This window comes from Schistocerca piceifrons, chromosome 1 (assembly GCF_021461385.2).
Source record: "Schistocerca piceifrons isolate TAMUIC-IGC-003096 chromosome 1, iqSchPice1.1, whole genome shotgun sequence".
Classification (NCBI taxonomy): Eukaryota; Metazoa; Arthropoda; class Insecta; order Orthoptera; family Acrididae; genus Schistocerca; species Schistocerca piceifrons.
The window spans coordinates 175,847,991-175,872,354 of record NC_060138.1 but is presented as its reverse complement, the minus strand read 5'-3'; the positions used below and the strand labels follow the sequence as shown (position 1 = coordinate 175,872,354).

Genomic DNA, 24,364 nt, shown 5'->3' with positions numbered 1-24,364 from the left:
TGCCACGGGGGTTGAATGCAGCTAACCACACTGCTTAGTGTCCTAACAGCGCAGACACGTTCGCTTGCCAGTATACATGTAATGGAGACCGCGTCTGACACAGCTGTGGGGAGACACAGTGGTGTGTGGGCTGAGCTTTGCTGTGCATCGCCACTTGCAGTCGCGAGAACTGCTCTCGGCGGTGCTTCCGTGGCCGTGATCGTCTAGTGGTTAGGACATTGCGTTGTGGCCGCAATAACCCAGGTTCGAATCCTGGTCACGGCAAATTTTAAAGTTTTGCCTTGCTGTCGCTGCAGTGACGATTGTGACTCAGTGTTTGAAATCACAGTGCCCTCTTCATTTTTCACTCATGTTCCGCAGGCTGCAGGTGGCACTACCAGTTCATTATCAACACGCAATGCCGCCGCACCAGAGCGCGGGCAGCTGCCTGTGTAGTTAATCTCTATTCGAAAAGGGCAGTTGTTTGAGGTGCAATGGATGAGCAGCCAGTTGCAGCAGAACAGGGAGCTGTGTCGCGCACTGTTTCCACAAAAGCGAAGAACACTGACGCAGGTAGCGTGGCCGAGCGGTCTAAGGCGCTGGTTTAAGGCACCAGTCTCTTCGGAGGCGTGGGTTCGAATCCCACCGCTGCCAATTTTTACTTCTCGTTTTTGTGCCATTGCGGTGTGGTCTCGTGGGTAAGAACGCAGCTCCTGTGACCGCCGTGGCGCGTAGGTAGCGTGGCCGAGCGGTCTAAGGCGCTGGTTTCAGGCACCAGTCTCTTCGGAGGCGTGGGTTCGAATCCCACCGCTGCCAATGTTTTCTGTCTCGGAAGCCGTAGCACTGATTACCCGCGACGAAAACAGCGCGGCAAGCCGTGAGCGTCTCTTTCTTAAATTGTCGTAGCAGCACAGTGCGTGGTGCAACGACAGGATTCACAGGCGCAGTTTGGTGTCACGATTGCTGGCGTTCGTCTCCACGAAATGTGTCCAGAGCACGACGTTCTATAAAGTGGAAACGCTAATTTTTGCCGTTGTCGTCAAGTAGATTGTGTATAGCTTGCTGTGTTCGCTGGAGGAGCCCTGGCGTCGTTATCCGGTGTGGGCTAGTGGCTAGGATACCTGGCTCTCACCCAGAAGGCCCGGGTTCGATTCCCGGTACCGGAAATGCGCATTTTGTTGCTCCTCTTATGCGACTTGTCCCGACTTAGCTCGACTGACGCTCCGCTGACGCTTGCAGAAAACTACGTTAAGTACGATTCGTGGTGACAAGTGACGGCGAGAGCGATGCGACATGTATCCACCTCTTATCGAGGCACCTACCTGTGGTCAACAGAGCTGGAGGACTGCAAGACATTGCCACGGGGGTTGAATGCAGCTAACCACACTGCTTAGTGTCCTAACAGCGCAGACACGTTCGCTTGCCAGTATACATGTAATGGAGACCGCGTCTGACACAGCTGTGGGGAGACACAGTGGTGTGTGGGCTGAGCTTTGCTGTGCATCGCCACTTGCAGTCGCGAGAACTGCTCTCGGCGGTGCTTCCGTGGCCGTGATCGTCTAGTGGTTAGGACATTGCGTTGTGGCCGCAATAACCCAGGTTCGAATCCTGGTCACGGCAAATTTTAAAGTTTTGCCTTGCTGTCGCTGCAGTGACGATTGTGACTCAGTGTTTGAAATCACAGTGCCCTCTTCATTTTTCACTCATGTTCCGCAGGCTGCAGGTGGCACTACCAGTTCATTATCAACACGCAATGCCGCCGCACCAGAGCGCGGGCAGCTGCCTGTGTAGTTAATCTCTATTCGAAAAGGGCAGTTGTTTGAGGTGCAATGGATGAGCAGCCAGTTGCAGCAGAACAGGGAGCTGTGTCGCGCACTGTTTCCACAAAAGCGAAGAACACTGACGCAGGTAGCGTGGCCGAGCGGTCTAAGGCGCTGGTTTAAGGCACCAGTCTCTTCGGAGGCGTGGGTTCGAATCCCACCGCTGCCAATTTTTACTTCTCGTTTTTGTGCCATTGCGGTGTGGTCTCGTGGGTAAGAACGCAGCTCCTGTGACCGCCGTGGCGCGTAGGTAGCGTGGCCGAGCGGTCTAAGGCGCTGGTTTCAGGCACCAGTCTTTTCGGAGGCGTGGGTTCGAATCCCACCGCTGCCAATGTTTTCTGTCTCGGAAGCCGTAGCACTGATTACCCGCGACGAAAACAGCGCGGCAAGCCGTGAGCGTCTCTTTCTTAAATTGTCGTAGCAGCACAGTGCGTGGTGCAACGACAGGATTCACAGGCGCAGTTTGGTGTCACGATTGCTGGCGTTCGTCTCCACGAAATGTGTCCAGAGCACGACGTTCTATAAAGTGGAAACGCTAATTTTTGCCGTTGTCGTCAAGTAGATTGTGTATAGCTTGCTGTGTTCGCTGGAGGAGCCCTGGCGTCGTTATCCGGTGTGGTCTAGTGGCTAGGATACCTGGCTCTCACCCAGGAGGCCCGGGTTCGATTCCCGGTACCGGAAATGCGCATTTTGTTGCTCCTCTTATGCGACTTGTCCCGACTTAGCTCGACTGACGCTTGCAGAAAACTACGTTAAGTACGATTCGTGGTGACAAGTGACGGCGAGAGCGATGCGACATGTATCCACCTCTTATCGAGGCACCTACCTGTGGTCAACAGAGCTGGAGGACTGCAAGACATTGCCACGGGGGTTGAATGCAGCTAACCACACTGCTTAGTGTCCTAACAGCGCAGACACGTTCGCTTGCCAGTATACATGTAATGGAGACCGCGTCTGACACAGCTGTGGGGAGACACAGTGGTGTGTGGGCTGAGCTTTGCTGTGCATCGCCACTTGCAGTCGCGAGAACTGCTCTCGGCGGTGCTTCCGTGGCCGTGATCGTCTAGTGGTTAGGACATTGCGTTGTGGCCGCAATAACCCAGGTTCGAATCCTGGTCACGGCAAATTTTAAAGTTTTGCCTTGCTGTCGCTGCAGTGACGATTGTGACTCAGTGTTTGAAATCACAGTGCCCTCTTCATTTTTCACTCATGTTCCGCAGGCTGCAGGTGGCACTACCAGTTCATTATCAACACGCAATGCCGCCGCACCAGAGCGCGGGCAGCTGCCTGTGTAGTTAATCTCTATTCGAAAAGGGCAGTTGTTTGAGGTGCAATGGATGAGCAGCCAGTTGCAGCAGAACAGGGAGCTGTGTCGCGCACTGTTTCCACAAAAGCGAAGAACACTGACGCAGGTAGCGTGGCCGAGCGGTCTAAGGCGCTGGTTTAAGGCACCAGTCTCTTCGGAGGCGTGGGTTCGAATCCCACCGCTGCCAATTTTTACTTCTCGTTTTTGTGCCATTGCGGTGTGGTCTCGTGGGTAAGAACGCAGCTCCTGTGACCGCCGTGGCGCGTAGGTAGCGTGGCCGAGCGGTCTAAGGCGCTGGTTTCAGGCACCAGTCTTTTCGGAGGCGTGGGTTCGAATCCCACCGCTGCCAATGTTTTCTGTCTCGGAAGCCGTAGCACTGATTACCCGCGACGAAAACAGCGCGGCAAGCCGTGAGCGTCTCTTTCTTAAATTGTCGTAGCAGCACAGTGCGTGGTGCAACGACAGGATTCACAGGCGCAGTTTGGTGTCACGATTGCTGGCGTTCGTCTCCACGAAATGTGTCCAGAGCACGACGTTCTATAAAGTGGAAACGCTAATTTTTGCCGTTGTCGTCAAGTAGATTGTGTATAGCTTGCTGTGTTCGCTGGAGGAGCCCTGGCGTCGTTATCCGGTGTGGTCTAGTGGCTAGGATACCTGGCTCTCACCCAGGAGGCCCGTGTTCGATTCCCGGTACCGGAAATGCGCATTTTGTTGCTCCTCTTATGCGACTTGTCCCGACTTAGCTCGACTGACGCTTGCAGAAAACTACGTTAAGTACGATTCGTGGTGACAAGTGACGGCGAGAGCGATGCGACATGTATCCACCTCTTATCGAGGCACCTACCTGTGGTCAACAGAGCTGGAGGACTGCAAGACATTGCCACGGGGGTTGAATGCAGCTAACCACACTGCTTAGTGTCCTAACAGCGCAGACACGTTCGCTTGCCAGTATACATGTAATGGAGACCGCGTCTGACACAGCTGTGGGGAGACACAGTGGTGTGTGGACTGAGCTTTGCTGTGCATCGCCACTTGCAGTCGCGAGAACTGCTCTCGGCGGTGCTTCCGTGGCCGTGATCGTCTAGTGGTTAGGACATTGCGTTGTGGCCGCAATAACCCAGGTTCGAATCCTGGTCACGGCAAATTTTAAAGTTTTGCCTTGCTGTCGCTGCAGTGACGATTGTGACTCAGTGTTTGAAATCACAGTGCCCTCTTCATTTTTCACTCATGTTCCGCAGGCTGCAGGTGGCACTACCAGTTCATTATCAACACGCAATGCCGCCGCACCAGAGCGCGGGCAGCTGCCTGTGTAGTTAATCTCTATTCGAAAAGGGCAGTTGTTTGAGGTGCAATGGATGAGCAGCCAGTTGCAGCAGAACAGGGAGCTGTGTCGCGCACTGTTTCCACAAAAGCGAAGAACACTGACGCAGGTAGCGTGGCCGAGCGGTCTAAGGCGCTGGTTTAAGGCACCAGTCTCTTCGGAGGCGTGGGTTCGAATCCCACCGCTGCCAATTTTTACTTCTCGTTTTTGTGCCATTGCGGTGTGGTCTCGTGGGTAAGAACGCAGCTCCTGTGACCGCCGTGGCGCGTAGGTAGCGTGGCCGAGCGGTCTAAGGCGCTGGTTTCAGGCACCAGTCTCTTCGGAGGCGTGGGTTCGAATCCCACCGCTGCCAATGTTTTCTGTCTCGGAAGCCGTAGCACTGATTACCCGCGACGAAAACAGCGCGGCAAGCCGTGAGCGTCTCTTTCTTAAATTGTCGTAGCAGCACAGTGCGTGGTGCAACGACAGGATTCACAGGCGCAGTTTGGTGTCACGATTGCTGGCGTTCGTCTCCACGAAATGTGTCCAGAGCACGACGTTCTATAAAGTGGAAACGCTAATTTTTGCCGTTGTCGTCAAGTAGATTGTGTATAGCTTGCTGTGTTCGCTGGAGGAGCCCTGGCGTCGTTATCCGGTGTGGTCTAGTGGCTAGGATACCTGGCTCTCACCCAGAAGGCCCGGGTTCGATTCCCGGTACCGGAAATGCGCATTTTGTTGCTCCTCTTATGCGACTTGTCCCGACTTAGCTCGACTGACGCTCCGCTGACGCTTGCAGAAAACTACGTTAAGTACGATTCGTGGTGACAAGTGACGGCGAGAGCGATGCGACATGTATCCACCTCTTATCGAGGCACCTACCTGTGGTCAACAGAGCTGGAGGACTGCAAGACATTGCCACGGGGGTTGAATGCAGCTAACCACACTGCTTAGTGTCCTAACAGCGCAGACACGTTCGCTTGCCAGTATACATGTAATGGAGACCGCGTCTGACACAGCTGTGGGGAGACACAGTGGTGTGTGGGCTGAGCTTTGCTGTGCATCGCCACTTGCAGTCGCGAGAACTGCTCTCGGCGGTGCTTCCGTGGCCGTGATCGTCTAGTGGTTAGGACATTGCGTTGTGGCCGCAATAACCCAGGTTCGAATCCTGGTCACGGCAAATTTTAAAGTTTTGCCTTGCTGTCGCTGCAGTGACGATTGTGACTCAGTGTTTGAAATCACAGTGCCCTCTTCATTTTTCACTCATGTTCCGCAGGCTGCAGGTGGCACTACCAGTTCATTATCAACACGCAATGCCGCCGCACCAGAGCGCGGGCAGCTGCCTGTGTAGTTAATCTCTATTCGAAAAGGGCAGTTGTTTGAGGTGCAATGGATGAGCAGCCAGTTGCAGCAGAACAGGGAGCTGTGTCGCGCACTGTTTCCACAAAAGCGAAGAACACTGACGCAGGTAGCGTGGCCGAGCGGTCTAAGGCGCTGGTTTCAGTTCCGCTTTAGACGCCGTGCAGTGTGGACGTGCCTAGTCTTCCGCTCCGCCGTAGCGTTACGTATAGTGGACTATCGTTTTTGTTACGTGTTGTGTTGCAACTTCTGAGAGTATTTCTCCGTCGTTGTTTCGTACCTTGTGTTTTTTTTGTGTCCTTATTTCAGTGTTTTTTGTGTAGCGGTTTCGACCGCATATTTTGAAAATGTCGTCCCAGGTTATTCCTCGTCAGGCTACAGTTAGTTTTGCTTTTGACAAGTCAACCCGCCATGTGCAACCTAGTTCTCTTGAGATTCATGATTGGTTGGTAGATACCTTTGGTGTTCATTCGGATCAGGTGCACACTGCTTATTTTGATACCGAACTGTATGTTTTCTTTGTTAAGTTTATGGACCCACTTCAGGTTGATAAAATTCTTTCTAAATATGGTCATCAAGTTCTCTTTCGGCATCGGGATGATGCTGTAAGTACCGTGCTGCTTTCCAATGCTTCCATCACGTATACCAATGTTCGTGTTTACAACCTTCCACCGGAGGTGGATAATGTCTATCTTAAGGAGGGTCTACAGAAGTATGGTGATGTAAAGAGCATTCGCCTTGAACGCTGGTCAAGCCAACATCGCCTGCAATGTTACAGTGGTATTCGTTCAGTCGAAATGCACGTTAAGCAGAATATTCCATCTCACCTGCAGATCGGTGGATATCGTGTCCATGTAACATATAGTGGTCAGGTTGGCACCTGTTTTTTGTGCAATGAAAGTGGTCACGTGCGTACCGACTGTCCGCGGAGAGTTTTTGTTTTAAAAAATTCTCTCGAACAGCGTCGCAAGTTAACGGTCGCTGACCTCGTTGCAGGTGGTTCTGCTCTTGGTGTAGCACAGTCCAGTGGTAGTAGCGCCCCGCCACAGGTTTTGCGCACCCCTGATACAGAATTTCCTCCTTTGCGTGCTAAATCTGATGTTGTTCCGTCTGTCCCTCAGGTGGGTGTGCCACTTTTGAATAATAAGAGGCGTCGCCCACACGATGGAAATAGTACGGATGAGGATCTCCCTGAGATGCCCCAGTCCGAGCGACCGGCATCCTCCGAGTCACTGTGTACTGTAGCTGCTCCCTGCCCTCCTGAGGTAGCGGTTCCGGTGGCGGCTGCTGGCGCCCCTCCGGCCTCCGACGCAGCTTCTCTCGAGTCGGGTCGTCGGTCGGGCCTGTTGGCGCCGTCTTCCGAACCGACTTCGATGTCACAACAAGTGGAGCCGCGACAACTTCCTGCTTCGCTGCCCCATACCTCTGCCAGCGGAGCTGCTCCGCTTCCTTCCAACTCTGCGGCCTCGGACCTTCCTGCTCACGTTTCGCCTCCGTGCAGTCCATGTTTGCCGGAAGCTAGTGCAGGTGTTGACCATTCCGTTTTGTCGGATGTTTCCCCCGCGACCCCGGATCCCGCATGTGGACCGGCGCGGGTGGTGTCGGATACAGAACTTGACCCTCCTACGTCACCGGCGGCTGAAGTTTCCTTGCCCGTCAGCCGACGCAAGTTACGCGTTCAGCCGAACGTTAATGCTGTTCGTAAAAAACCGAAACGTAAGGGATCCGCGGAACGGGGTAGCAGTCCCCCTCCCTCGGATGCCTCCGTCACCCCTGCTATGGACTGTGACGCTGGTGCGTCGGTGTAGGTGATTTGTTTTCTCGCTTTTCTCTCTATGGTTCAAGCATACACCTTTCTTACCTTAAATGTTAACCGTATTGAGTCCGACGTTCGCATTGCCTCTTTGCGGCAGTTTATTTACGACGCCTGTGCGGACGTAGTGTTTTTGCAGGAAGTGTTGTTTTCTGATCTCTCTCTACCTGGATTTCAAACTGTTTTTAATGTCGCGCCGGAATATTCAACAGGAACTGCTCTTTTCTTTCGAGAGGGCATTCCTATTACTGACATTGAATTCCTTGACTCTGGCCGTGGGATTGGTTGTCGTCTTTTTGATCTCCGCCTCGTTGTTTTGTATGCCCCCTCTGGTTCGGGTCACACTGTGGCTCGATCGCGCTTTTATAAAGAAGAGCTTATTTATCTTTTGCGCCAGAGTCCTCGGAGTCTCCTGCTCGGAGGCGATTTTAATTGTGTTTTACGCCCTGCAGACCAGTCCCCCAATTTTAATTATTGCCGTGATTTACATGACTTAGTTCGTACGATGCATCTGCGTGATGTTTGGGAACACAAATATCCAACCCTGGTGAAATATACGTTTTTTACCGCGTCCTCATGCAGTAGACTCGACAGATTCTATTTATCTGATTTATTATGTGATAAAATTCTTTCTGTCGATGTTATTCCTACTAGTTTTTCTGACCATTGTGCTTTTACTGCAACTGTAAATCTTAGTCGCCAACCTGCAAAACTTTATCGTTCCCAGTGGATGTTAAATGTTTCCCACCTTGCCGACAGTGCTATGGATGATGTTATAAGTGGCGTGTGGGAGCGATGTCTTCGCTCTGTCCCGCGATACCCCTCCTTGCTGGTTTGGTGGACTGCGTTTGCCAAGCCCAAGATTCGTCAGACTTTGATTTTCTACTGTGCTGCTAGGACGCGTGATTTTAAGAACACGTATGAATATTACTACTCTGTCCTGCGTGAACTATATGACGCGGCGGGTACCTCTCCACTGCGGATCCATGATGTTCGTCGTATTAAAGCCAAGCTCTTGAGCCTTAAACGACGACAGATGGATGGTCTGCGAGTTAAGTCGAAACCTCACTCTCTTGTTGAAGGTGAACTGACATCCTTGTACCACCTGCTACGGCATCAGACTCGTCGTCGTCGCTCCTTCATCTCTTCTCTTACGGTGGATGATGGGCGACAGCTTAGTGCACAGGAGGAAATGGTTCGTGCTCTTCATCAGTATTACACTAGTCTCTATTCTGCCAATGATTCTGGTGAGTCTCTTTCGGATGATGTCTTTGGGGATCTAACTGCGACGATCGCGCCTGACGCGAACGGCGAATTTCTCCGGGAGTTCCAGGTAGATGATGTTTTCGATTTTATTGCTCGCTCTCCGTCCAGTAAATCGCCGGGTCCAGACGGCCTGCCTAAAGAATTTTATCTCCGTTTTTGGCCTCTTTTGGGTGGCATTTTTACGCAGATTTTAAATGAGATTGTCAGAGGGATGGATGTGCCTGCCGATTTTAAAGTAGGGAAAATTGTTTTAATTCCGAAGTCCTCTGGTCGTTTATCTGCTGCCAATCTTCGTCCGCTCACATTGCTGAATTTTGACTATAAGACAGCTGCTAGAGCGCTCAATAGCCGGCTGTCTTCTCTGCTTCGGGGTGTGATTGGTGCACATCAATGTTGTTTTCATGATAGATCTATTCTGACACCAGTAGCCGAATATCGGGATGTTGTCTCGGTTGCGGCGGTTACAAACGTACATTGTGCCTTTGCCTTCCTTGATTTTTATAAGGCTTTTGATCACGTCAGTCATGTGTTTTTAGATCGTGTTTTAGGTACAATAGGTTTTAACGCTTCCTCACGTGGTGTTCTTGGCAATTTGTACAGGGGAATAACAGCTCGGGTGTCAGTCAATGGGCAGCTGACGCCGCCCATTGCTATCCGCCGCGGAGTGCCTCAGGGTAGTCCGCTCTCTATGTCTTTATTCGTTTTGTCCCTGGAACCGCTGCTTCGGACTATTGCTCTCAAGCTTCAGGGTATGTCCCTCTCTGGTGGGAAGCTCTCGGTTAAGGCATATGCGGATGATGTCGTTGTTCTCCTCCGTCAACGAGATGATATCCCGTTGTTGAAAGGGGCAGTTGATGCATACTGTCGTGTCTCTGGAGCGCGTCTCAATCAGGGTAAATGTAAGTTCCTTGATATTCGAGGATTTCGCGATGCTGACGTCCCTTGGGCCACTTTTGTCGATCGCCATACGTCCTTGGGGATTATCATTGATCGGTGTCCTCTAAAAATGGCGGCTCTCAATTGGAAATCTGTCACCGAGAAGATACAGGGGGCTCTGATGGTCCATGAGCAGCGCTCTGCTACCATTTTGCAAAAAGTCCGAATTTTAGACACCTACGTCCTATGTAAAGCTTATTATGTTGCTCAGCTGTTCCCACTTCCCATGATGGTGGCGAAAAGGTTGCGCCAATTGTCTAGCAGGTTTATATGGAAGGGCCATCTATTCAAGTTACGTTACGAGGTAATGACGAAACCGCGTCTCTCCGGAGGCTTGGGCCTCTCTGACATTACTCGCAAGGCGTCTGCTTTGTACGTCCGCCGAACGACTCTAATTGTTACGCAAGAAGTGACTTCAATTACATCCAGGCTTTTTACTGTTGTGCGTCCGGCGAGCCTTGCTCCACCTGTCGATGTCGGACGCCTAAATTTTAAGTTGAAACACATTCGGGAATTTTACATTGCGGTGAGTTACCTCGGTGACGTCTTCTTGCGGCGACCGGTGCCAACGACCAAGAGCTTGATTGCCCGCTGGGAGGGGCTGGCCAGTCCCAATCCAATAGAACTGGCGTCTCCATCCGTGTCCTGGAGGAACGTCTGGAAGAACGTTAGTCTGCCGATCCACTCTATGGCCGTGGCGTCCACGTGGTATAGGGTAATAAATAATTTGGTTCCCACCAATGTACGACTGCACCGTATTGGTCTTTCTGACACGGACACCTGTACTCGGTGTGGTCTCCTGGATACCCTTGAACATCGATTCACCTGCTGTGGGCACCTTGCTAATTGGCGTTGGCTCAGGAAACAACTTGCTTTTGTCACTAGGTCTGCTGAAGCCGCTTATACTATTGACATCATCGTCCGGCCCGATTCTTCCTTTTTTCCGCGGACGAAGCTCCATACCGTCATGTGGTTGATTGGCCATTTCGTACATTTTGTCAACAGTTGTCATGAAGAGGATGGACACCTAGCGTTTCGGCAGTACATGCTTACTGCTTACTGGCAGCGCTTGCGATTGCCAGGCCTCCGAGATGATTTTGCCAATATGCTTAGCCTGACATTTGAAAGAGAGGGTGTTGGCTAAGGTCACCTGTGTGAGCCATTTTCTTTTATACTGTTTCTGAATTTGCCGCCTTTATATATGTTTCTTCTCTACACCAGGACTGAAGTTTTCGTGTTTTAATCTTTATATCCCGGGTTTCGGCAGGTATTCATTTTGATGCGACGCCAATGGAATTACTCTGCATTTGTGAAAAAAAAAAAAAAAAAAAAAAAAGTGGTTAAGGCGTCTGACTCGAAATCAGAAAAAAAAAAAAAAAAAAAAGTGGTTAGGACATTGCGTTGTGGCCGCAATAACCCAGGTTCGAATCCTGGTCACGGCAAATTTTAAAGTTTTGCCTTGCTGTCGCTGCAGTGACGATTGTGACTCAGTGTTTGAAATCACAGTGCCCTCTTCATTTTTCACTCATGTTCCGCAGGCTGCAGGTGGCACTACCAGTTCATTATCAACACGCAATGCCGCCGCACCAGAGCGCGGGCAGCTGCCTGTGTAGTTAATCTCTATTCGAAAAGGGCAGTTGTTTGAGGTGCAATGGATGAGCAGCCAGTTGCAGCAGAACAGGGAGCTGTGTCGCGCACTGTTTCCACAAAAGCGAAGAACACTGACGCAGGTAGCGTGGCCGAGCGGTCTAAGGCGCTGGTTTAAGGCACCAGTCTCTTCGGAGGCGTGGGTTCGAATCCCACCGCTGCCAATTTTTACTTCTCGTTTTTGTGCCATTGCGGTGTGGTCTCGTGGGTAAGAACGCAGCTCCTGTGACCGCCGTGGCGCGTAGGTAGCGTGGCCGAGCGGTCTAAGGCGCTGGTTTCAGGCACCAGTCTCTTCGGAGGCGTGGGTTCGAATCCCACCGCTGCCAATGTTTTCTGTCTCGGAAGCCGTAGCACTGATTACCCGCGACGAAAACAGCGCGGCAAGCCGTGAGCGTCTCTTTCTTAAATTGTCGTAGCAGCACAGTGCGTGGTGCAACGACAGGATTCACAGGCGCAGTTTGGTGTCACGATTGCTGGCGTTCGTCTCCACGAAATGTGTCCAGAGCACGACGTTCTATAAAGTGGAAACGCTAATTTTTGCCGTTGTCGTCAAGTAGATTGTGTATAGCTTGCTGTGTTCGCAGGAGGAGCCCTGGCGTCGTTATCCGGTGTGGTCTAGTGGCTAGGATACCTGGCTCTCACCCAGGAGGCCCGGGTTCGATTCCCGGTACCGGAAATGCGCATTTTGTTGCTCCTCTTATGCGACTTGTCCCGACTTAGCTCGACTGACGCTTGCAGAAAACTACGTTAAGTACGATTCGTGGTGACAAGTGACGGCGAGAGCGATGCGACATGTATCCACCTCTTATCGAGGCACCTACCTGTGGTCAACAGAGCTGGAGGACTGCAAGACATTGCCACGGGGGTTGAATGCAGCTAACCACACTGCTTAGTGTCCTAACAGCGCAGACACGTTCGCTTGCCAGTATACATGTAATGGAGACCGCGTCTGACACAGCTGTGGGGAGACACAGTGGTGTGTGGGCTGAGCTTTGCTGTGCATCGCCACTTGCAGTCGCGAGAACTGCTCTCGGCGGTGCTTCCGTGGCCGTGATCGTCTAGTGGTTAGGACATTGCGTTGTGGCCGCAATAACCCAGGTTCGAATCCTGGTCACGGCAAATTTTAAAGTTTTGCCTTGCTGTCGCTGCAGTGACGATTGTGACTCAGTGTTTGAAATCACAGTGCCCTCTTCATTTTTCACTCATGTTCCGCAGGCTGCAGGTGGCACTACCAGTTCATTATCAACACGCAATGCCGCCGCACCAGAGCGCGGGCAGCTGCCTGTGTAGTTAATCTCTATTCGAAAAGGGCAGTTGTTTGAGGTGCAATGGATGAGCAGCCAGTTGCAGCAGAACAGGGAGCTGTGTCGCGCACTGTTTCCACAAAAGCGAAGAACACTGACGCAGGTAGCGTGGCCGAGCGGTCTAAGGCGCTGGTTTAAGGCACCAGTCTCTTCGGAGGCGTGGGTTCGAATCCCACCGCTGCCAATTTTTACTTCTCGTTTTTGTGCCATTGCGGTGTGGTCTCGTGGGTAAGAACGCAGCTCCTGTGACCGCCGTGGCGCGTAGGTAGCGTGGCCGAGCGGTCTAAGGCGCTGGTTTCAGGCACCAGTCTTTTCGGAGGCGTGGGTTCGAATCCCACCGCTGCCAATGTTTTCTGTCTCGGAAGCCGTAGCACTGATTACCCGCGACGAAAACAGCGCGGCAAGCCGTGAGCGTCTCTTTCTTAAATTGTCGTAGCAGCACAGTGCGTGGTGCAACGACAGGATTCACAGGCGCAGTTTGGTGTCACGATTGCTGGCGTTCGTCTCCACGAAATGTGTCCAGAGCACGACGTTCTATAAAGTGGAAACGCTAATTTTTGCCGTTGTCGTCAAGTAGATTGTGTATAGCTTGCTGTGTTCGCTGGAGGAGCCCTGGCGTCGTTATCCGGTGTGGTCTAGTGGCTAGGATACCTGGCTCTCACCCAGGAGGCCCGGGTTCGATTCCCGGTACCGGAAATGCGCATTTTGTTGCTCCTCTTATGCGACTTGTCCCGACTTAGCTCGACTGACGCTTGCAGAAAACTACGTTAAGTACGATTCGTGGTGACAAGTGACGGCGAGAGCGATGCGACATGTATCCACCTCTTATCGAGGCACCTACCTGTGGTCAACAGAGCTGGAGGACTGCAAGACATTGCCACGGGGGTTGAATGCAGCTAACCACACTGCTTAGTGTCCTAACAGCGCAGACACGTTCGCTTGCCAGTATACATGTAATGGAGACCGCGTCTGACACAGCTGTGGGGAGACACAGTGGTGTGTGGGCTGAGCTTTGCTGTGCATCGCCACTTGCAGTCGCGAGAACTGCTCTCGGCGGTGCTTCCGTGGCCGTGATCGTCTAGTGGTTAGGACATTGCGTTGTGGCCGCAATAACCCAGGTTCGAATCCTGGTCACGGCAAATTTTAAAGTTTTGCCTTGCTGTCGCTGCAGTGACGATTGTGACTCAGTGTTTGAAATCACAGTGCCCTCTTCATTTTTCACTCATGTTCCGCAGGCTGCAGGTGGCACTACCAGTTCATTATCAACACGCAATGCCGCCGCACCAGAGCGCGGGCAGCTGCCTGTGTAGTTAATCTCTATTCGAAAAGGGCAGTTGTTTGAGGTGCAATGGATGAGCAGCCAGTTGCAGCAGAACAGGGAGCTGTGTCGCGCACTGTTTCCACAAAAGCGAAGAACACTGACGCAGGTAGCGTGGCCGAGCGGTCTAAGGCGCTGGTTTAAGGCACCAGTCTCTTCGGAGGCGTGGGTTCGAATCCCACCGCTGCCAATTTTTACTTCTCGTTTTTGTGCCATTGCGGTGTGGTCTCGTGGGTAAGAACGCAGCTCCTGTGACCGCCGTGGCGCGTAGGTAGCGTGGCCGAGCGGTCTAAGGCGCTGGTTTCAGGCACCAGTCTTTTCGGAGGCGTGGGTTCGAATCCCACCGCTGCCAATGTTTTCTGTCTCGGAAGCCGTAGCACTGATTACCCGCGACGAAAACAGCGCGGCAAGCCGTGAGCGTCTCTTTCTTAAATTGTCGTAGCAGCACAGTGCGTGGTGCAACGACAGGATTCACAGGCGCAGTTTGGTGTCACGATTGCTGGCGTTCGTCTCCACGAAATGTGTCCAGAGCACGACGTTCTATAAAGTGGAAACGCTAATTTTTGCCGTTGTCGTCAAGTAGATTGTGTATAGCTTGCTGTGTTCGCTGGAGGAGCCCTGGCGTCGTTATCCGGTGTGGTCTAGTGGCTAGGATACCTGGCTCTCACCCAGGAGGCCCGGGTTCGATTCCCGGTACCGGAAATGCGCATTTTGTTGCTCCTCTTATGCGACTTGTCCCGACTTAGCTCGACTGACGCTTGCAGAAAACTACGTTAAGTACGATTCGTGGTGACAAGTGACGGCGAGAGCGATGCGACATGTATCCACCTCTTATCGAGGCACCTACCTGTGGTCAACAGAGCTGGAGGACTGCAAGACATTGCCACGGGGGTTGAATGCAGCTAACCACACTGCTTAGTGTCCTAACAGCGCAGACACGTTCGCTTGCCAGTATACATGTAATGGAGACCGCGTCTGACACAGCTGTGGGGAGACACAGTGGTGTGTGGGCTGAGCTTTGCTGTGCATCGCCACTTGCAGTCGCGAGAACTGCTCTCGGCGGTGCTTCCGTGGCCGTGATCGTCTAGTGGTTAGGACATTGCGTTGTGGCCGCAATAACCCAGGTTCGAATCCTGGTCACGGCAAATTTTAAAGTTTTGCCTTGCTGTCGCTGCAGTGACGATTGTGACTCAGTGTTTGAAATCACAGTGCCCTCTTCATTTTTCACTCATGTTCCGCAGGCTGCAGGTGGCACTACCAGTTCATTATCAACACGCAATGCCGCCGCACCAGAGCGCGGGCAGCTGCCTGTGTAGTTAATCTCTATTCGAAAAGGGCAGTTGTTTGAGGTGCAATGGATGAGCAGCCAGTTGCAGCAGAACAGGGAGCTGTGTCGCGCACTGTTTCCACAAAAGCGAAGAACACTGACGCAGGTAGCGTGGCCGAGCGGTCTAAGGCGCTGGTTTAAGGCACCAGTCTCTTCGGAGGCGTGGGTTCGAATCCCACCGCTGCCAATTTTTACTTCTCGTTTTTGTGCCATTGCGGTGTGGTCTCGTGGGTAAGAACGCAGCTCCTGTGACCGCCGTGGCGCGTAGGTAGCGTGGCCGAGCGGTCTAAGGCGCTGGTTTCAGGCACCAGTCTTTTCGGAGGCGTGGGTTCGAATCCCACCGCTGCCAATGTTTTCTGTCTCGGAAGCCGTAGCACTGATTACCCGCGACGAAAACAGCGCGGCAAGCCGTGAGCGTCTCTTTCTTAAATTGTCGTAGCAGCACAGTGCGTGGTGCAACGACAGGATTCACAGGCGCAGTTTGGTGTCACGATTGCTGGCGTTCGTCTCCACGAAATGTGTCCAGAGCACGACGTTCTATAAAGTGGAAACGCTAATTTTTGCCGTTGTCGTCAAGTAGATTGTGTATAGCTTGCTGTGTTCGCTGGAGGAGCCCTGGCGTCGTTATCCGGTGTGGTCTAGTGGCTAGGATACCTGGCTCTCACCCAGGAGGCCCGGGTTCGATTCCCGGTACCGGAAATGCGCATTTTGTTGCTCCTCTTATGCGACTTGTCCCGACTTAGCTCGACTGACGCTTGCAGAAAACTACGTTAAGTACGATTCGTGGTGACAAGTGACGGCGAGAGCGATGCGACATGTATCCACCTCTTATCGAGGCACCTACCTGTGGTCAACAGAGCTGGAGGACTGCAAGACATTGCCACGGGGGTTGAATGCAGCTAACCACACTGCTTAGTGTCCTAACAGCGCAGACACGTTCGCTTGCCAGTATACATGTAATGGAGACCGCGTCTGACACAGCTGTGGGGAGACACAGTGGTGTGTGGGCTGAGCTTTGCTGTGCATCGCCACTTGCAGTCGCGAGAACTGCTCTCGGCGGTGCTTCCGTGGCCGTGATCGTCTAGTGGTTAGGACATTGCGTTGTGGCCGCAATAACCCAGGTTCGAATCCTGGTCACGGCAAATTTTAAAGTTTTGCCTTGCTGTCGCTGCAGTGACGATTGTGACTCAGTGTTTGAAATCACAGTGCCCTCTTCATTTTTCACTCATGTTCCGCAGGCTGCAGGTGGCACTACCAGTTCATTATCAACACGCAATGCCGCCGCACCAGAGCGCGGGCAGCTGCCTGTGTAGTTAATCTCTATTCGAAAAGGGCAGTTGTTTGAGGTGCAATGGATGAGCAGCCAGTTGCAGCAGAACAGGGAGCTGTGTCGCGCACTGTTTCCACAAAAGCGAAGAACACTGACGCAGGTAGCGTGGCCGAGCGGTCTAAGGCGCTGGTTTAAGGCACCAGTCTCTTCGGAGGCGTGGGTTCGAATCCCACCGCTGCCAATTTTTACTTCTCGTTTTTGTGCCATTGCGGTGTGGTCTCGTGGGTAAGAACGCAGCTCCTGTGACCGCCGTGGCGCGTAGGTAGCGTGGCCGAGCGGTCTAAGGCGCTGGTTTCAGGCACCAGTCTTTTCGGAGGCGTGGGTTCGAATCCCACCGCTGCCAATGTTTTCTGTCTCGGAAGCCGTAGCACTGATTACCCGCGACGAAAACAGCGCGGCAAGCCGTGAGCGTCTCTTTCTTAAATTGTCGTAGCAGCACAGTGCGTGGTGCAACGACAGGATTCACAGGCGCAGTTTGGTGTCACGATTGCTGGCGTTCGTCTCCACGAAATGTGTCCAGAGCACGACGTTCTATAAAGTGGAAACGCTAATTTTTGCCGTTGTCGTCAAGTAGATTGTGTATAGCTTGCTGTGTTCGCTGGAGGAGCCCTGGCGTCGTTATCCGGTGTGGTCTAGTGGCTAGGATACCTGGCTCTCACCCAGGAGGCCCGGGTTCGATTCCCGGTACCGGAAATGCGCATTTTGTTGCTCCTCTTATGCGACTTGTCCCGACTTAGCTCGACTGACGCTTGCAGAAAACTACGTTAAGTACGATTCGTGGTGACAAGTGACGGCGAGAGCGATGCGACATGTATCCACCTCTTATCGAGGCACCTACCTGTGGTCAACAGAGCTGGAGGACTGCAAGACATTGCCACGGGGGTTGAATGCAGCTAACCACACTGCTTAGTGTCCTAACAGCGCAGACACGTTCGCTTGCCAGTATACATGTAATGGAGACCGCGTCTGACACAGCTGTGGGGAGACACAGTGGTGTGTGGACTGAGCTTTGCTGTGCATCGCCACTTGCAGTCGCGAGAACTGCTCTCGGCGGTGCTTCCGTGGCCGTGATCGTCTAGTGGTTAGGACATTGCGTTGTGGCCGCAATAACCCAGGTTCGAATCCTGGTCACGGCAAATTTTAAAGTTTTGCCTTGCTGTCGCTGCAGTGACGATTGTGACTCAGTGTTTGAAATCACAGTGCCCTCTTCATTTTTCACTCATGTTCCGCAGGCTGCAGGTGGCACTACCAGTTCATTATCAACACGCAATGCCGCCGCACCAGAGCGCGGGCAGCTGCCTGTGTAGTTAATCTCTATTCGAAAAGGGCAGTTGTTTGAGGTGCAATGGATGAGCAGCCAGTTGCAGCAGAACAGGGAGCTGTGTCGCGCACTGTTTCCACAAAAGCGAAGAACACTGACGCAGGTAGCGTGGCCGAGCGGTCTAAGGCGCTGGTTTAAGGCACCAGTCTCTTCGGAGGCGTGGGTTCGAATCCCACCGCTGCCAATTTTTACTTCTCGTTTTTGTGCCATTGCGGTGTGGTCTCGTGGGTAAGAACGCAGCTCCTGTGACCGCCGTGGCGCGTAGGTAGCGTGGCCGAGCGGTCTAAGGCGCTGGTTTCAGGCACCAGTCTCTTCGGAGGCGTGGGTTCGAATCCCACCGCTGCCAATGTTTTCTGTCTCGGAAGCCGTAGCACTGATTACCCGCGACGAAAACAGCGCGGCAAGCCGTGAGCGTCTCTTTCTTAAATTGTCGTAGCAGCACAGTGCGTGGTGCAACGACAGGATTCACAGGCGCAGTTTGGTGTCACGATTGCTGGCGTTCGTCTCCACGAAATGTGTCCAGAGCACGACGTTCTATAAAGTGGAAACGCTAATTTTTGCCGTTGTCGTCAAGTAGATTGTGTATAGCTTGCTGTGTTCGCTGGAGGAGCCCTGGCGTCGTTATCCGGTGTGGTCTAGTGGCTAGGATACCTGGCTCTCACCCAGGAGGCCCGGGTTCGATTCCCGGTACCGGAAATGCGCATTTTGTTGCTCCTCTTATGCGACTTGTCCCGACTTAGCTCGACTGACGCTTGCAGAAAACTACGTTAAGTACGATTCGTGGTGACAAGTGACGGCGAGAGCGATGCGACATGTATCCACCTCTTATCGAGGCACCTACCTGTGGTCAACAGAGCTGGAGGACTGCAAGACATTGCCACGGGGGTTGAATGCAGCTAACCACACTGCTTAGTGTCCTAACAGCGCAGACACGTTCGCTTGCCAGTATACATGTAATGGAGACCGCGTCTGACACAGCTGTGGGGAGACACAGTGGTGTGTGGACTGAGCTTTGCTGTGCATCGCCACTTGCATTCGCGAGAACTGCTCTCGGCGGTGCTTCCGTGGCCGTGATCGTCTAGTGGTTAGGACATTGCGTTGTGGCAGCAATAACCCAGGTTCGAATCCTGGTCACGGCAAATTTTAAAGTTTTGCCTTGCTGTCGCTGCAGTGACGATTGTGACTCAGTGTTTGAAATCACAGTGCCCTCTTCATTTTTCACTCATGTTCCGCAGGCTGCAGGTGGCACTACCAGTTCATTATCAACACGCAATGCCGCCGCACCAGAGCGCGGGCAGCTGCCTGTGTAGTTAATCTCTATTCGAAAAGGGCAGTTGTTTGAGGTGCAATGGATGAGCAGCCAGTTGCAGCAGAACAGGGAGCTGTGTCGCGCACTGTTTCCACAAAAGCGAAGAACACTGACGCAGGTAGCGTGGCCGAGCGGTCTAAGGCGCTGGTTTAAGGCACCAGTCTCTTCGGAGTCGTGGGCCCGAACACATCGCGCGCTCGCTCCGGCGTGTCGGGCGGTGTTTACGTGTGCTTCGCGGTCGGCGGCGGTTCATCGCGGTGACTGTTTCTTCGCTGCACTAGTCAGCTGAACTGTAAGTTAACATGGATTCCGAAGACCGAGAAAATAATATCCAATGCGAGTTTGATAGAAACGTAACCCGACCGTCTGCTTTTGAAATTCATTCGTGGATGAAAAATGACTTGAAAATTCCTGAAAGTGATGTGTTAGGCTTGCAATTAGACGCGTTCCTGAACTCTTTGTTTGTAAAATTGAAATGTCCGGAATTGTGCGATGCCCTTGTCAGTGAAAACGGTGGCGTACGTAAATTCAAACACTCTGATGGGACAATTAGCAATGTGACTCTGTCGAATGCTGGATTTGGTATTCGAAATGTTCGGGTATTCAATCTGCCGTTTGAGACTAGGAATGAGACAATAGCTCGTAGCCTTATGCCTTATGGCACAGTTTTGTCGATTACGAAGGAAAAGTGGTCGTCCGCTTACATATATCAGGTTGAGAACGGTATCCGTAGTGTCAAGATGATTGTGAGGAAGCACGTTCCCTCGTTTTTGGTTATGGCCGGCCACCGGGCTTTTATTTCGTATAGTGGTCAGCCGCAAACGTGTTCCTATTGCAATGCCACCGACCATTTTCGGCAAAATTGTCCTCGGCGTAGGCGCCCTGTGCAGTTACCGCCCCGTGGGCAAGATGACGACGCGTCGTACGCGGCCGTGTTGTTAGGTGTTCCCCGTTCACCGGCACGTTCCGCAGAAACGGCAACGCCTTTAGTTGATGCGGTCGCGATGGATGTCGATGCCACTGCAACCGGACTTGATTCTGTTCAAAACATGTCCGTTTCTTCTCAGTCAGTTCCCGTAGCTACTGTATTGCTTCCGCCTCCGGCTGGGCCAGTAGTTCCGGAGCGGACCGGATCAGAACCCGTTCAGGTGGTTACCCCCCCTGTTGCTGTTGTGGATTCGTCACCATCTACTTCCGTGCTTCAGGGTGTTCCGGACGCGGCTCCTGCCTCACAGGAACCAAAGCCAAGGCGTGAAAGTGTTTCGGAGAGGCGTGGCAATACTGACCGCTTCCGCAGTGCCAGTAGTTCGCGGATTTTAGACACACGGTCTTTTTCTCGCGGAGAACGCAGCCCGTCTCCGGAATGGAAGCAGGTTCCCCGTCCGAAGTCAAAACAAAAACAAAAATCTGTGCAAAAGCCGGCGCACAAGCCCTTGCCCCGCCCCGTAGTCGAATCACGGCCGTCGGTTGCGACGGGGCGTCGTCCACAGCGTCCTGTGGCGAGCAGTCAGCCGGCGCCTACGACAAGTGTGTCGGCAGACAGGCGGGAACAGGTTGTCCAGCAGTTAAAGGAAATGTTGCACCACTCTGATGTAAATCTAGCAATGGACACTACGACGTCTCAGGCAACGAACCCGGCACAACTTTCGGTTAAGCGTAAGGCGGAAGACACCCCCCAGCGTCGCACGCGTCCCCCTTCACAGGATTCCGCGTCCGCACCTCCCACACAAGAACCGCCCACTTCAGCTGCACCGTTTGAACGTTGTGACTGGGCAGACGATATGGAGGAGGAGGGTGGGTCCACTCCTGCTGTCTAATTTGTTTTCTTTGTTTTTCCCTGTTGTTTATGGTAGCAAGCCCTCCATCAGTTGTGGCTACTATTAATCTTAATAAGTTGGAGTCGCCTGTGAAGTTTGCAAGTTTTGTGGGTTTTATAAATTACATTGCTGCTGATGTAGTGTTTTTGCAGGAGGTTGTGATAGATATACTTCACTCCATTCCGGGCTATCAAGTGCTCTTGAACTTTGATATCGAGTGTAATTGTGGTACTGCCATTTTAATTCGTGTTGGTCATGATTATAGTAATGTCGCCACAATTCCTAACGGTCGTGGTGTAGCCTGCACGATCAACAACGTACGATATATTAACGTGTACGCCCCTTCTGGTGCCGACGGGCAGCCACGTCGCCGTGTGTTTTATAGCAGTGACATTTGTCACCTTTTACAGGGCCCCCACCTGCCCGTAGTCATGGGCGGCGATTTTAATTGCGTGCTGGACGATAGAGATCAGGAGCCACGGCCTTATAAGTGCCTAGAATTACAGACGCTCGTTACTGAGATGAATTTAATTGACTCGTGGTGTTATTTACACCCGCGGGACGTGGGCTTTACTTTCTTTTATCCCACGGGAAGGAGTCGGCTCGATAGGATTTATGTTTCTCGTGATAAACAGCACTGTCTTACGGAATCCTCTGTTCACCCCGTGATTTTTTCCGATCATTGTGCGTATGTCTGCCGCTTTCATTCTCTGTTGGCGATTAAACCCCGCGCCAGTCGATTATGGAAGTTTAATGTGCGACATCTCTCACATCCACATTTTGCGCCGGTTATCGTGCGTGTGTGGCAGAGGGTGCTGAAATATCGCGGTCTATATGCCTCCACTTTGTCTTGGTGGGTAGAATTTGTTAAGCCGGCATTACGCAAGGCCATCCTGGAGTTCGGTCAGGATGTTGCTCACTGGGAGCGTTCTACATTGCACTTTTACGAGAGCTGTTTAAATGATGCCATCCACCTGCACACAACTAATCCCGCTCTTCGGATGGCGACAATTCGGCGTATCAAACTCCGTCTTCTGGATTTGAAAAGGGAATCGTTACGCGGATCTGTCGTACGGAGCCGAGCCCCCGGGGCGCTGGCTGATGAAGCGCCTTCCGTGTTTCATCAGCTGCGCGAACGCCGGCGCGCGAAGCGACGTTACGTCACAGAGCTGGAATCAGCTGACGGTGCGCGGCTTAATAGCCAGGCGGCAATTCTTGCCGAGGCCCACCGTCACTTCATCGAACTTTTCAGTGAGAAATACACTGATGCTGCCGCGATTTCCGCGCTTCTCCACGACGTTCCGTACGTCTTATCCGTAGCGGATCGCCGTCGCCTCACAGAAAACTTTACCGTGGACGAAGTGGGTGATGTCTTAAAACTGTGTTCCCAGAATAAGTCACCGGGCGCTGATGGGTTGCCACCGGAATTTTATATGCATTTCTGGCACTTGTTTGGCTCTGCCCTGACTGATGTTTTTAATGAAATTTTAAATGGTGTGGATGTCCCTGCGTCCTTCTTGGAAGGTATTGTGGTCTTGGTTCCAAAGGTTCCAGTCACCAGGAAACTGTGCAATCTTAGACCACTCACCCTTCTTAATGGTGATTACAAACTCTTCACCAAATGTGTCTCCTCCCGCTTGAAGCTGGTTATGAAGAAACTGATTAGTCCCTTTCAATACTGTGCAGTACCTCAACGCACTCTCTATGGTGCTGTGTCGACATACCGAGATGCCATTGCCTATGCTTCGACGAATAGGATTCCTTTTGGCATTTTATCTATCGATTTTGCAATGGCTTTTGACAGAGTTAGCCATCTATATCTCCGACGGGTGCTCCAGAAGTTTGGTTTCGGTGTAAAGTATATAACTATGATTTTTAACCTTTTCAAAAATTCCACCTCACGGATTAGTATCAATGGGCTTTTATCGAAACCTGTTCCGCTCTGCTGTTCAGTCAAACAAGGGTGCCCTCTGTCAATGGCGCTTTACGCCATTTCCTTAGATCCTTTGTTGCGTAAGTTGCACAGTGTTTGTAGGGGAATACGTATTGGGGATGAGAAGCACGTTTGTCGCGCTTATGCTGACGACCTTGGCCTCTTGGTGTCCTCGGCTACCGACTTTGATACAATACGCGCTGTTCTTACGCAGTATGAACGTGCATCTGGTGCGAGCATCAATACCCGTAAGACGGTTTTTCTGCCTATATATGCGGCGACACGGGGCTTCAAACGCCCATGGTTTACAGTGAAGCAGGAACACAAGATTTTGGGTGTTCGCTTTCACGCCAATCTGTTACAGACAGCGTCCTACAACTGGCGTCTTGTCTTAAATGGCATACGAGCTATGGCTAGCCTGTCCGCTACTCGCACCCTCGCATTAACACAGCGGGTGATTTTAATAAATGTTTTCTTGCTCAGCAAAGCCTGGTACCTCGCTCAGTTATTTCAGGTACCCAAGAATTTGGGCAGAGCCATAACACAGGCAGTCTATTGGCTATTGTGGCGGGGACATATTTTCAAGGTGTCTTACGAAACATGTACTTTGCCGCGCGAACAGGGTGGACTCGGCCTCATTCATTTTGCTATGAAAGCCGCAGCGTTGCTCCTTCATCGGACGAGCGTCACCATTGAACAGGATCCGTCGAGCCCCACAGCTGTTCTGTTCGCTATTCATCGGCCTCTATCTGCAGCGGCACCTCTCGACCCGACTGCAATACCGTTTCAGCTGCGTTATGTTCGAGAATACTACATTCAAAAAAGTTATCTTGCCCCCGATGTACTCGACTATCGAACACGGACTGTGAAACGTGTCTACCAGGGACTAAGAGGACGGCCAGTCGGTAATAAGATGGAGGCGCGCTACCCGCGATCTGCGTGGAGGACGGCGTGGGCTCACGTTCACGCTCCCTTCCTGTCAGCGGACGTCAGCAGCTTTTGGTACCAAGTGGTTAACCGAATTCTCCCCACCAACGAAAAGTTGCGCCGCATTCACTTATCTCCATCGAGCTTGTGTGAAGACTGTCGCCAAGACGACACCTTAGAACATCGTTTCGTGTGCCAAAGGTCACTGTCGATTTGGAACATTGCCGCCAGGATGCTCGCACTTATCAACCGGACCAGCGCTGCCGCTTTTTCTGCGGACACGGCTTTGATCCCAGACTTCAACCCATATCCGCATACGAAGCGTGCCGCCACTGTATGGATCGTGGCTCACACT

General features: G+C 52.3%; 41 non-coding genes across 41 annotated transcripts; all 41 read left to right on the top strand.

Annotated features, from left to right (window-relative positions):
- Positions 1-192: 192 nt before the first annotated feature.
- On the top strand, positions 193-264 carry Trnah-gug. The gene has a single exon. It is a non-coding gene; the product is annotated as a tRNA-His (tRNA).
- Positions 265-551: 287 nt separating this feature from the next.
- On the top strand, positions 552-633 carry Trnal-aag. The gene has a single exon. It is a non-coding gene; the product is annotated as a tRNA-Leu (tRNA).
- An 80-nt stretch (positions 634-713) lies between these two features.
- Positions 714-795, top strand: Trnal-cag. The gene has a single exon. It is a non-coding gene; the product is annotated as a tRNA-Leu (tRNA).
- A 278-nt stretch (positions 796-1,073) lies between these two features.
- Trnae-cuc lies at positions 1,074-1,145 on the top strand. The gene has a single exon. It is a non-coding gene; the product is annotated as a tRNA-Glu (tRNA).
- Positions 1,146-1,527: 382 nt separating this feature from the next.
- Positions 1,528-1,599, top strand: Trnah-gug. Its single transcript has one exon. It is a non-coding gene; the product is annotated as a tRNA-His (tRNA).
- A 287-nt stretch (positions 1,600-1,886) lies between these two features.
- On the top strand, positions 1,887-1,968 carry Trnal-aag. The gene has a single exon. It is a non-coding gene; the product is annotated as a tRNA-Leu (tRNA).
- An 80-nt stretch (positions 1,969-2,048) lies between these two features.
- Positions 2,049-2,130, top strand: Trnal-cag. The gene has a single exon. It is a non-coding gene; the product is annotated as a tRNA-Leu (tRNA).
- A 278-nt stretch (positions 2,131-2,408) lies between these two features.
- Positions 2,409-2,480, top strand: Trnae-cuc. Its single transcript has one exon. It is a non-coding gene; the product is annotated as a tRNA-Glu (tRNA).
- A 371-nt stretch (positions 2,481-2,851) lies between these two features.
- Positions 2,852-2,923, top strand: Trnah-gug. The gene has a single exon. It is a non-coding gene; the product is annotated as a tRNA-His (tRNA).
- A 287-nt stretch (positions 2,924-3,210) lies between these two features.
- Trnal-aag lies at positions 3,211-3,292 on the top strand. Its single transcript has one exon. It is a non-coding gene; the product is annotated as a tRNA-Leu (tRNA).
- An 80-nt stretch (positions 3,293-3,372) lies between these two features.
- On the top strand, positions 3,373-3,454 carry Trnal-cag. The gene has a single exon. It is a non-coding gene; the product is annotated as a tRNA-Leu (tRNA).
- A 278-nt stretch (positions 3,455-3,732) lies between these two features.
- Trnae-cuc lies at positions 3,733-3,804 on the top strand. Its single transcript has one exon. It is a non-coding gene; the product is annotated as a tRNA-Glu (tRNA).
- A 371-nt stretch (positions 3,805-4,175) lies between these two features.
- Trnah-gug lies at positions 4,176-4,247 on the top strand. The gene has a single exon. It is a non-coding gene; the product is annotated as a tRNA-His (tRNA).
- Positions 4,248-4,534: 287 nt separating this feature from the next.
- On the top strand, positions 4,535-4,616 carry Trnal-aag. The gene has a single exon. It is a non-coding gene; the product is annotated as a tRNA-Leu (tRNA).
- An 80-nt stretch (positions 4,617-4,696) lies between these two features.
- Positions 4,697-4,778, top strand: Trnal-cag. Its single transcript has one exon. It is a non-coding gene; the product is annotated as a tRNA-Leu (tRNA).
- A 278-nt stretch (positions 4,779-5,056) lies between these two features.
- Trnae-cuc lies at positions 5,057-5,128 on the top strand. The gene has a single exon. It is a non-coding gene; the product is annotated as a tRNA-Glu (tRNA).
- Positions 5,129-5,510: 382 nt separating this feature from the next.
- Positions 5,511-5,582, top strand: Trnah-gug. Its single transcript has one exon. It is a non-coding gene; the product is annotated as a tRNA-His (tRNA).
- A 5,923-nt stretch (positions 5,583-11,505) lies between these two features.
- Trnal-aag lies at positions 11,506-11,587 on the top strand. Its single transcript has one exon. It is a non-coding gene; the product is annotated as a tRNA-Leu (tRNA).
- An 80-nt stretch (positions 11,588-11,667) lies between these two features.
- On the top strand, positions 11,668-11,749 carry Trnal-cag. Its single transcript has one exon. It is a non-coding gene; the product is annotated as a tRNA-Leu (tRNA).
- Positions 11,750-12,027: 278 nt separating this feature from the next.
- Trnae-cuc lies at positions 12,028-12,099 on the top strand. The gene has a single exon. It is a non-coding gene; the product is annotated as a tRNA-Glu (tRNA).
- A 371-nt stretch (positions 12,100-12,470) lies between these two features.
- On the top strand, positions 12,471-12,542 carry Trnah-gug. Its single transcript has one exon. It is a non-coding gene; the product is annotated as a tRNA-His (tRNA).
- Positions 12,543-12,829: 287 nt separating this feature from the next.
- Positions 12,830-12,911, top strand: Trnal-aag. Its single transcript has one exon. It is a non-coding gene; the product is annotated as a tRNA-Leu (tRNA).
- Positions 12,912-12,991: 80 nt separating this feature from the next.
- Trnal-cag lies at positions 12,992-13,073 on the top strand. The gene has a single exon. It is a non-coding gene; the product is annotated as a tRNA-Leu (tRNA).
- A 278-nt stretch (positions 13,074-13,351) lies between these two features.
- Trnae-cuc lies at positions 13,352-13,423 on the top strand. Its single transcript has one exon. It is a non-coding gene; the product is annotated as a tRNA-Glu (tRNA).
- A 371-nt stretch (positions 13,424-13,794) lies between these two features.
- Positions 13,795-13,866, top strand: Trnah-gug. The gene has a single exon. It is a non-coding gene; the product is annotated as a tRNA-His (tRNA).
- Positions 13,867-14,153: 287 nt separating this feature from the next.
- Positions 14,154-14,235, top strand: Trnal-aag. Its single transcript has one exon. It is a non-coding gene; the product is annotated as a tRNA-Leu (tRNA).
- An 80-nt stretch (positions 14,236-14,315) lies between these two features.
- Trnal-cag lies at positions 14,316-14,397 on the top strand. Its single transcript has one exon. It is a non-coding gene; the product is annotated as a tRNA-Leu (tRNA).
- Positions 14,398-14,675: 278 nt separating this feature from the next.
- Trnae-cuc lies at positions 14,676-14,747 on the top strand. Its single transcript has one exon. It is a non-coding gene; the product is annotated as a tRNA-Glu (tRNA).
- Positions 14,748-15,118: 371 nt separating this feature from the next.
- Positions 15,119-15,190, top strand: Trnah-gug. The gene has a single exon. It is a non-coding gene; the product is annotated as a tRNA-His (tRNA).
- A 287-nt stretch (positions 15,191-15,477) lies between these two features.
- Trnal-aag lies at positions 15,478-15,559 on the top strand. Its single transcript has one exon. It is a non-coding gene; the product is annotated as a tRNA-Leu (tRNA).
- An 80-nt stretch (positions 15,560-15,639) lies between these two features.
- Positions 15,640-15,721, top strand: Trnal-cag. Its single transcript has one exon. It is a non-coding gene; the product is annotated as a tRNA-Leu (tRNA).
- Positions 15,722-15,999: 278 nt separating this feature from the next.
- On the top strand, positions 16,000-16,071 carry Trnae-cuc. The gene has a single exon. It is a non-coding gene; the product is annotated as a tRNA-Glu (tRNA).
- A 371-nt stretch (positions 16,072-16,442) lies between these two features.
- Positions 16,443-16,514, top strand: Trnah-gug. Its single transcript has one exon. It is a non-coding gene; the product is annotated as a tRNA-His (tRNA).
- Positions 16,515-16,801: 287 nt separating this feature from the next.
- On the top strand, positions 16,802-16,883 carry Trnal-aag. The gene has a single exon. It is a non-coding gene; the product is annotated as a tRNA-Leu (tRNA).
- An 80-nt stretch (positions 16,884-16,963) lies between these two features.
- Positions 16,964-17,045, top strand: Trnal-cag. Its single transcript has one exon. It is a non-coding gene; the product is annotated as a tRNA-Leu (tRNA).
- Positions 17,046-17,323: 278 nt separating this feature from the next.
- Trnae-cuc lies at positions 17,324-17,395 on the top strand. The gene has a single exon. It is a non-coding gene; the product is annotated as a tRNA-Glu (tRNA).
- Positions 17,396-17,766: 371 nt separating this feature from the next.
- On the top strand, positions 17,767-17,838 carry Trnah-gug. Its single transcript has one exon. It is a non-coding gene; the product is annotated as a tRNA-His (tRNA).
- A 287-nt stretch (positions 17,839-18,125) lies between these two features.
- Trnal-aag lies at positions 18,126-18,207 on the top strand. The gene has a single exon. It is a non-coding gene; the product is annotated as a tRNA-Leu (tRNA).
- Positions 18,208-18,287: 80 nt separating this feature from the next.
- Trnal-cag lies at positions 18,288-18,369 on the top strand. Its single transcript has one exon. It is a non-coding gene; the product is annotated as a tRNA-Leu (tRNA).
- Positions 18,370-18,647: 278 nt separating this feature from the next.
- On the top strand, positions 18,648-18,719 carry Trnae-cuc. Its single transcript has one exon. It is a non-coding gene; the product is annotated as a tRNA-Glu (tRNA).
- Positions 18,720-19,090: 371 nt separating this feature from the next.
- Trnah-gug lies at positions 19,091-19,162 on the top strand. The gene has a single exon. It is a non-coding gene; the product is annotated as a tRNA-His (tRNA).
- Positions 19,163-24,364: the final 5,202 nt, after the last annotated feature.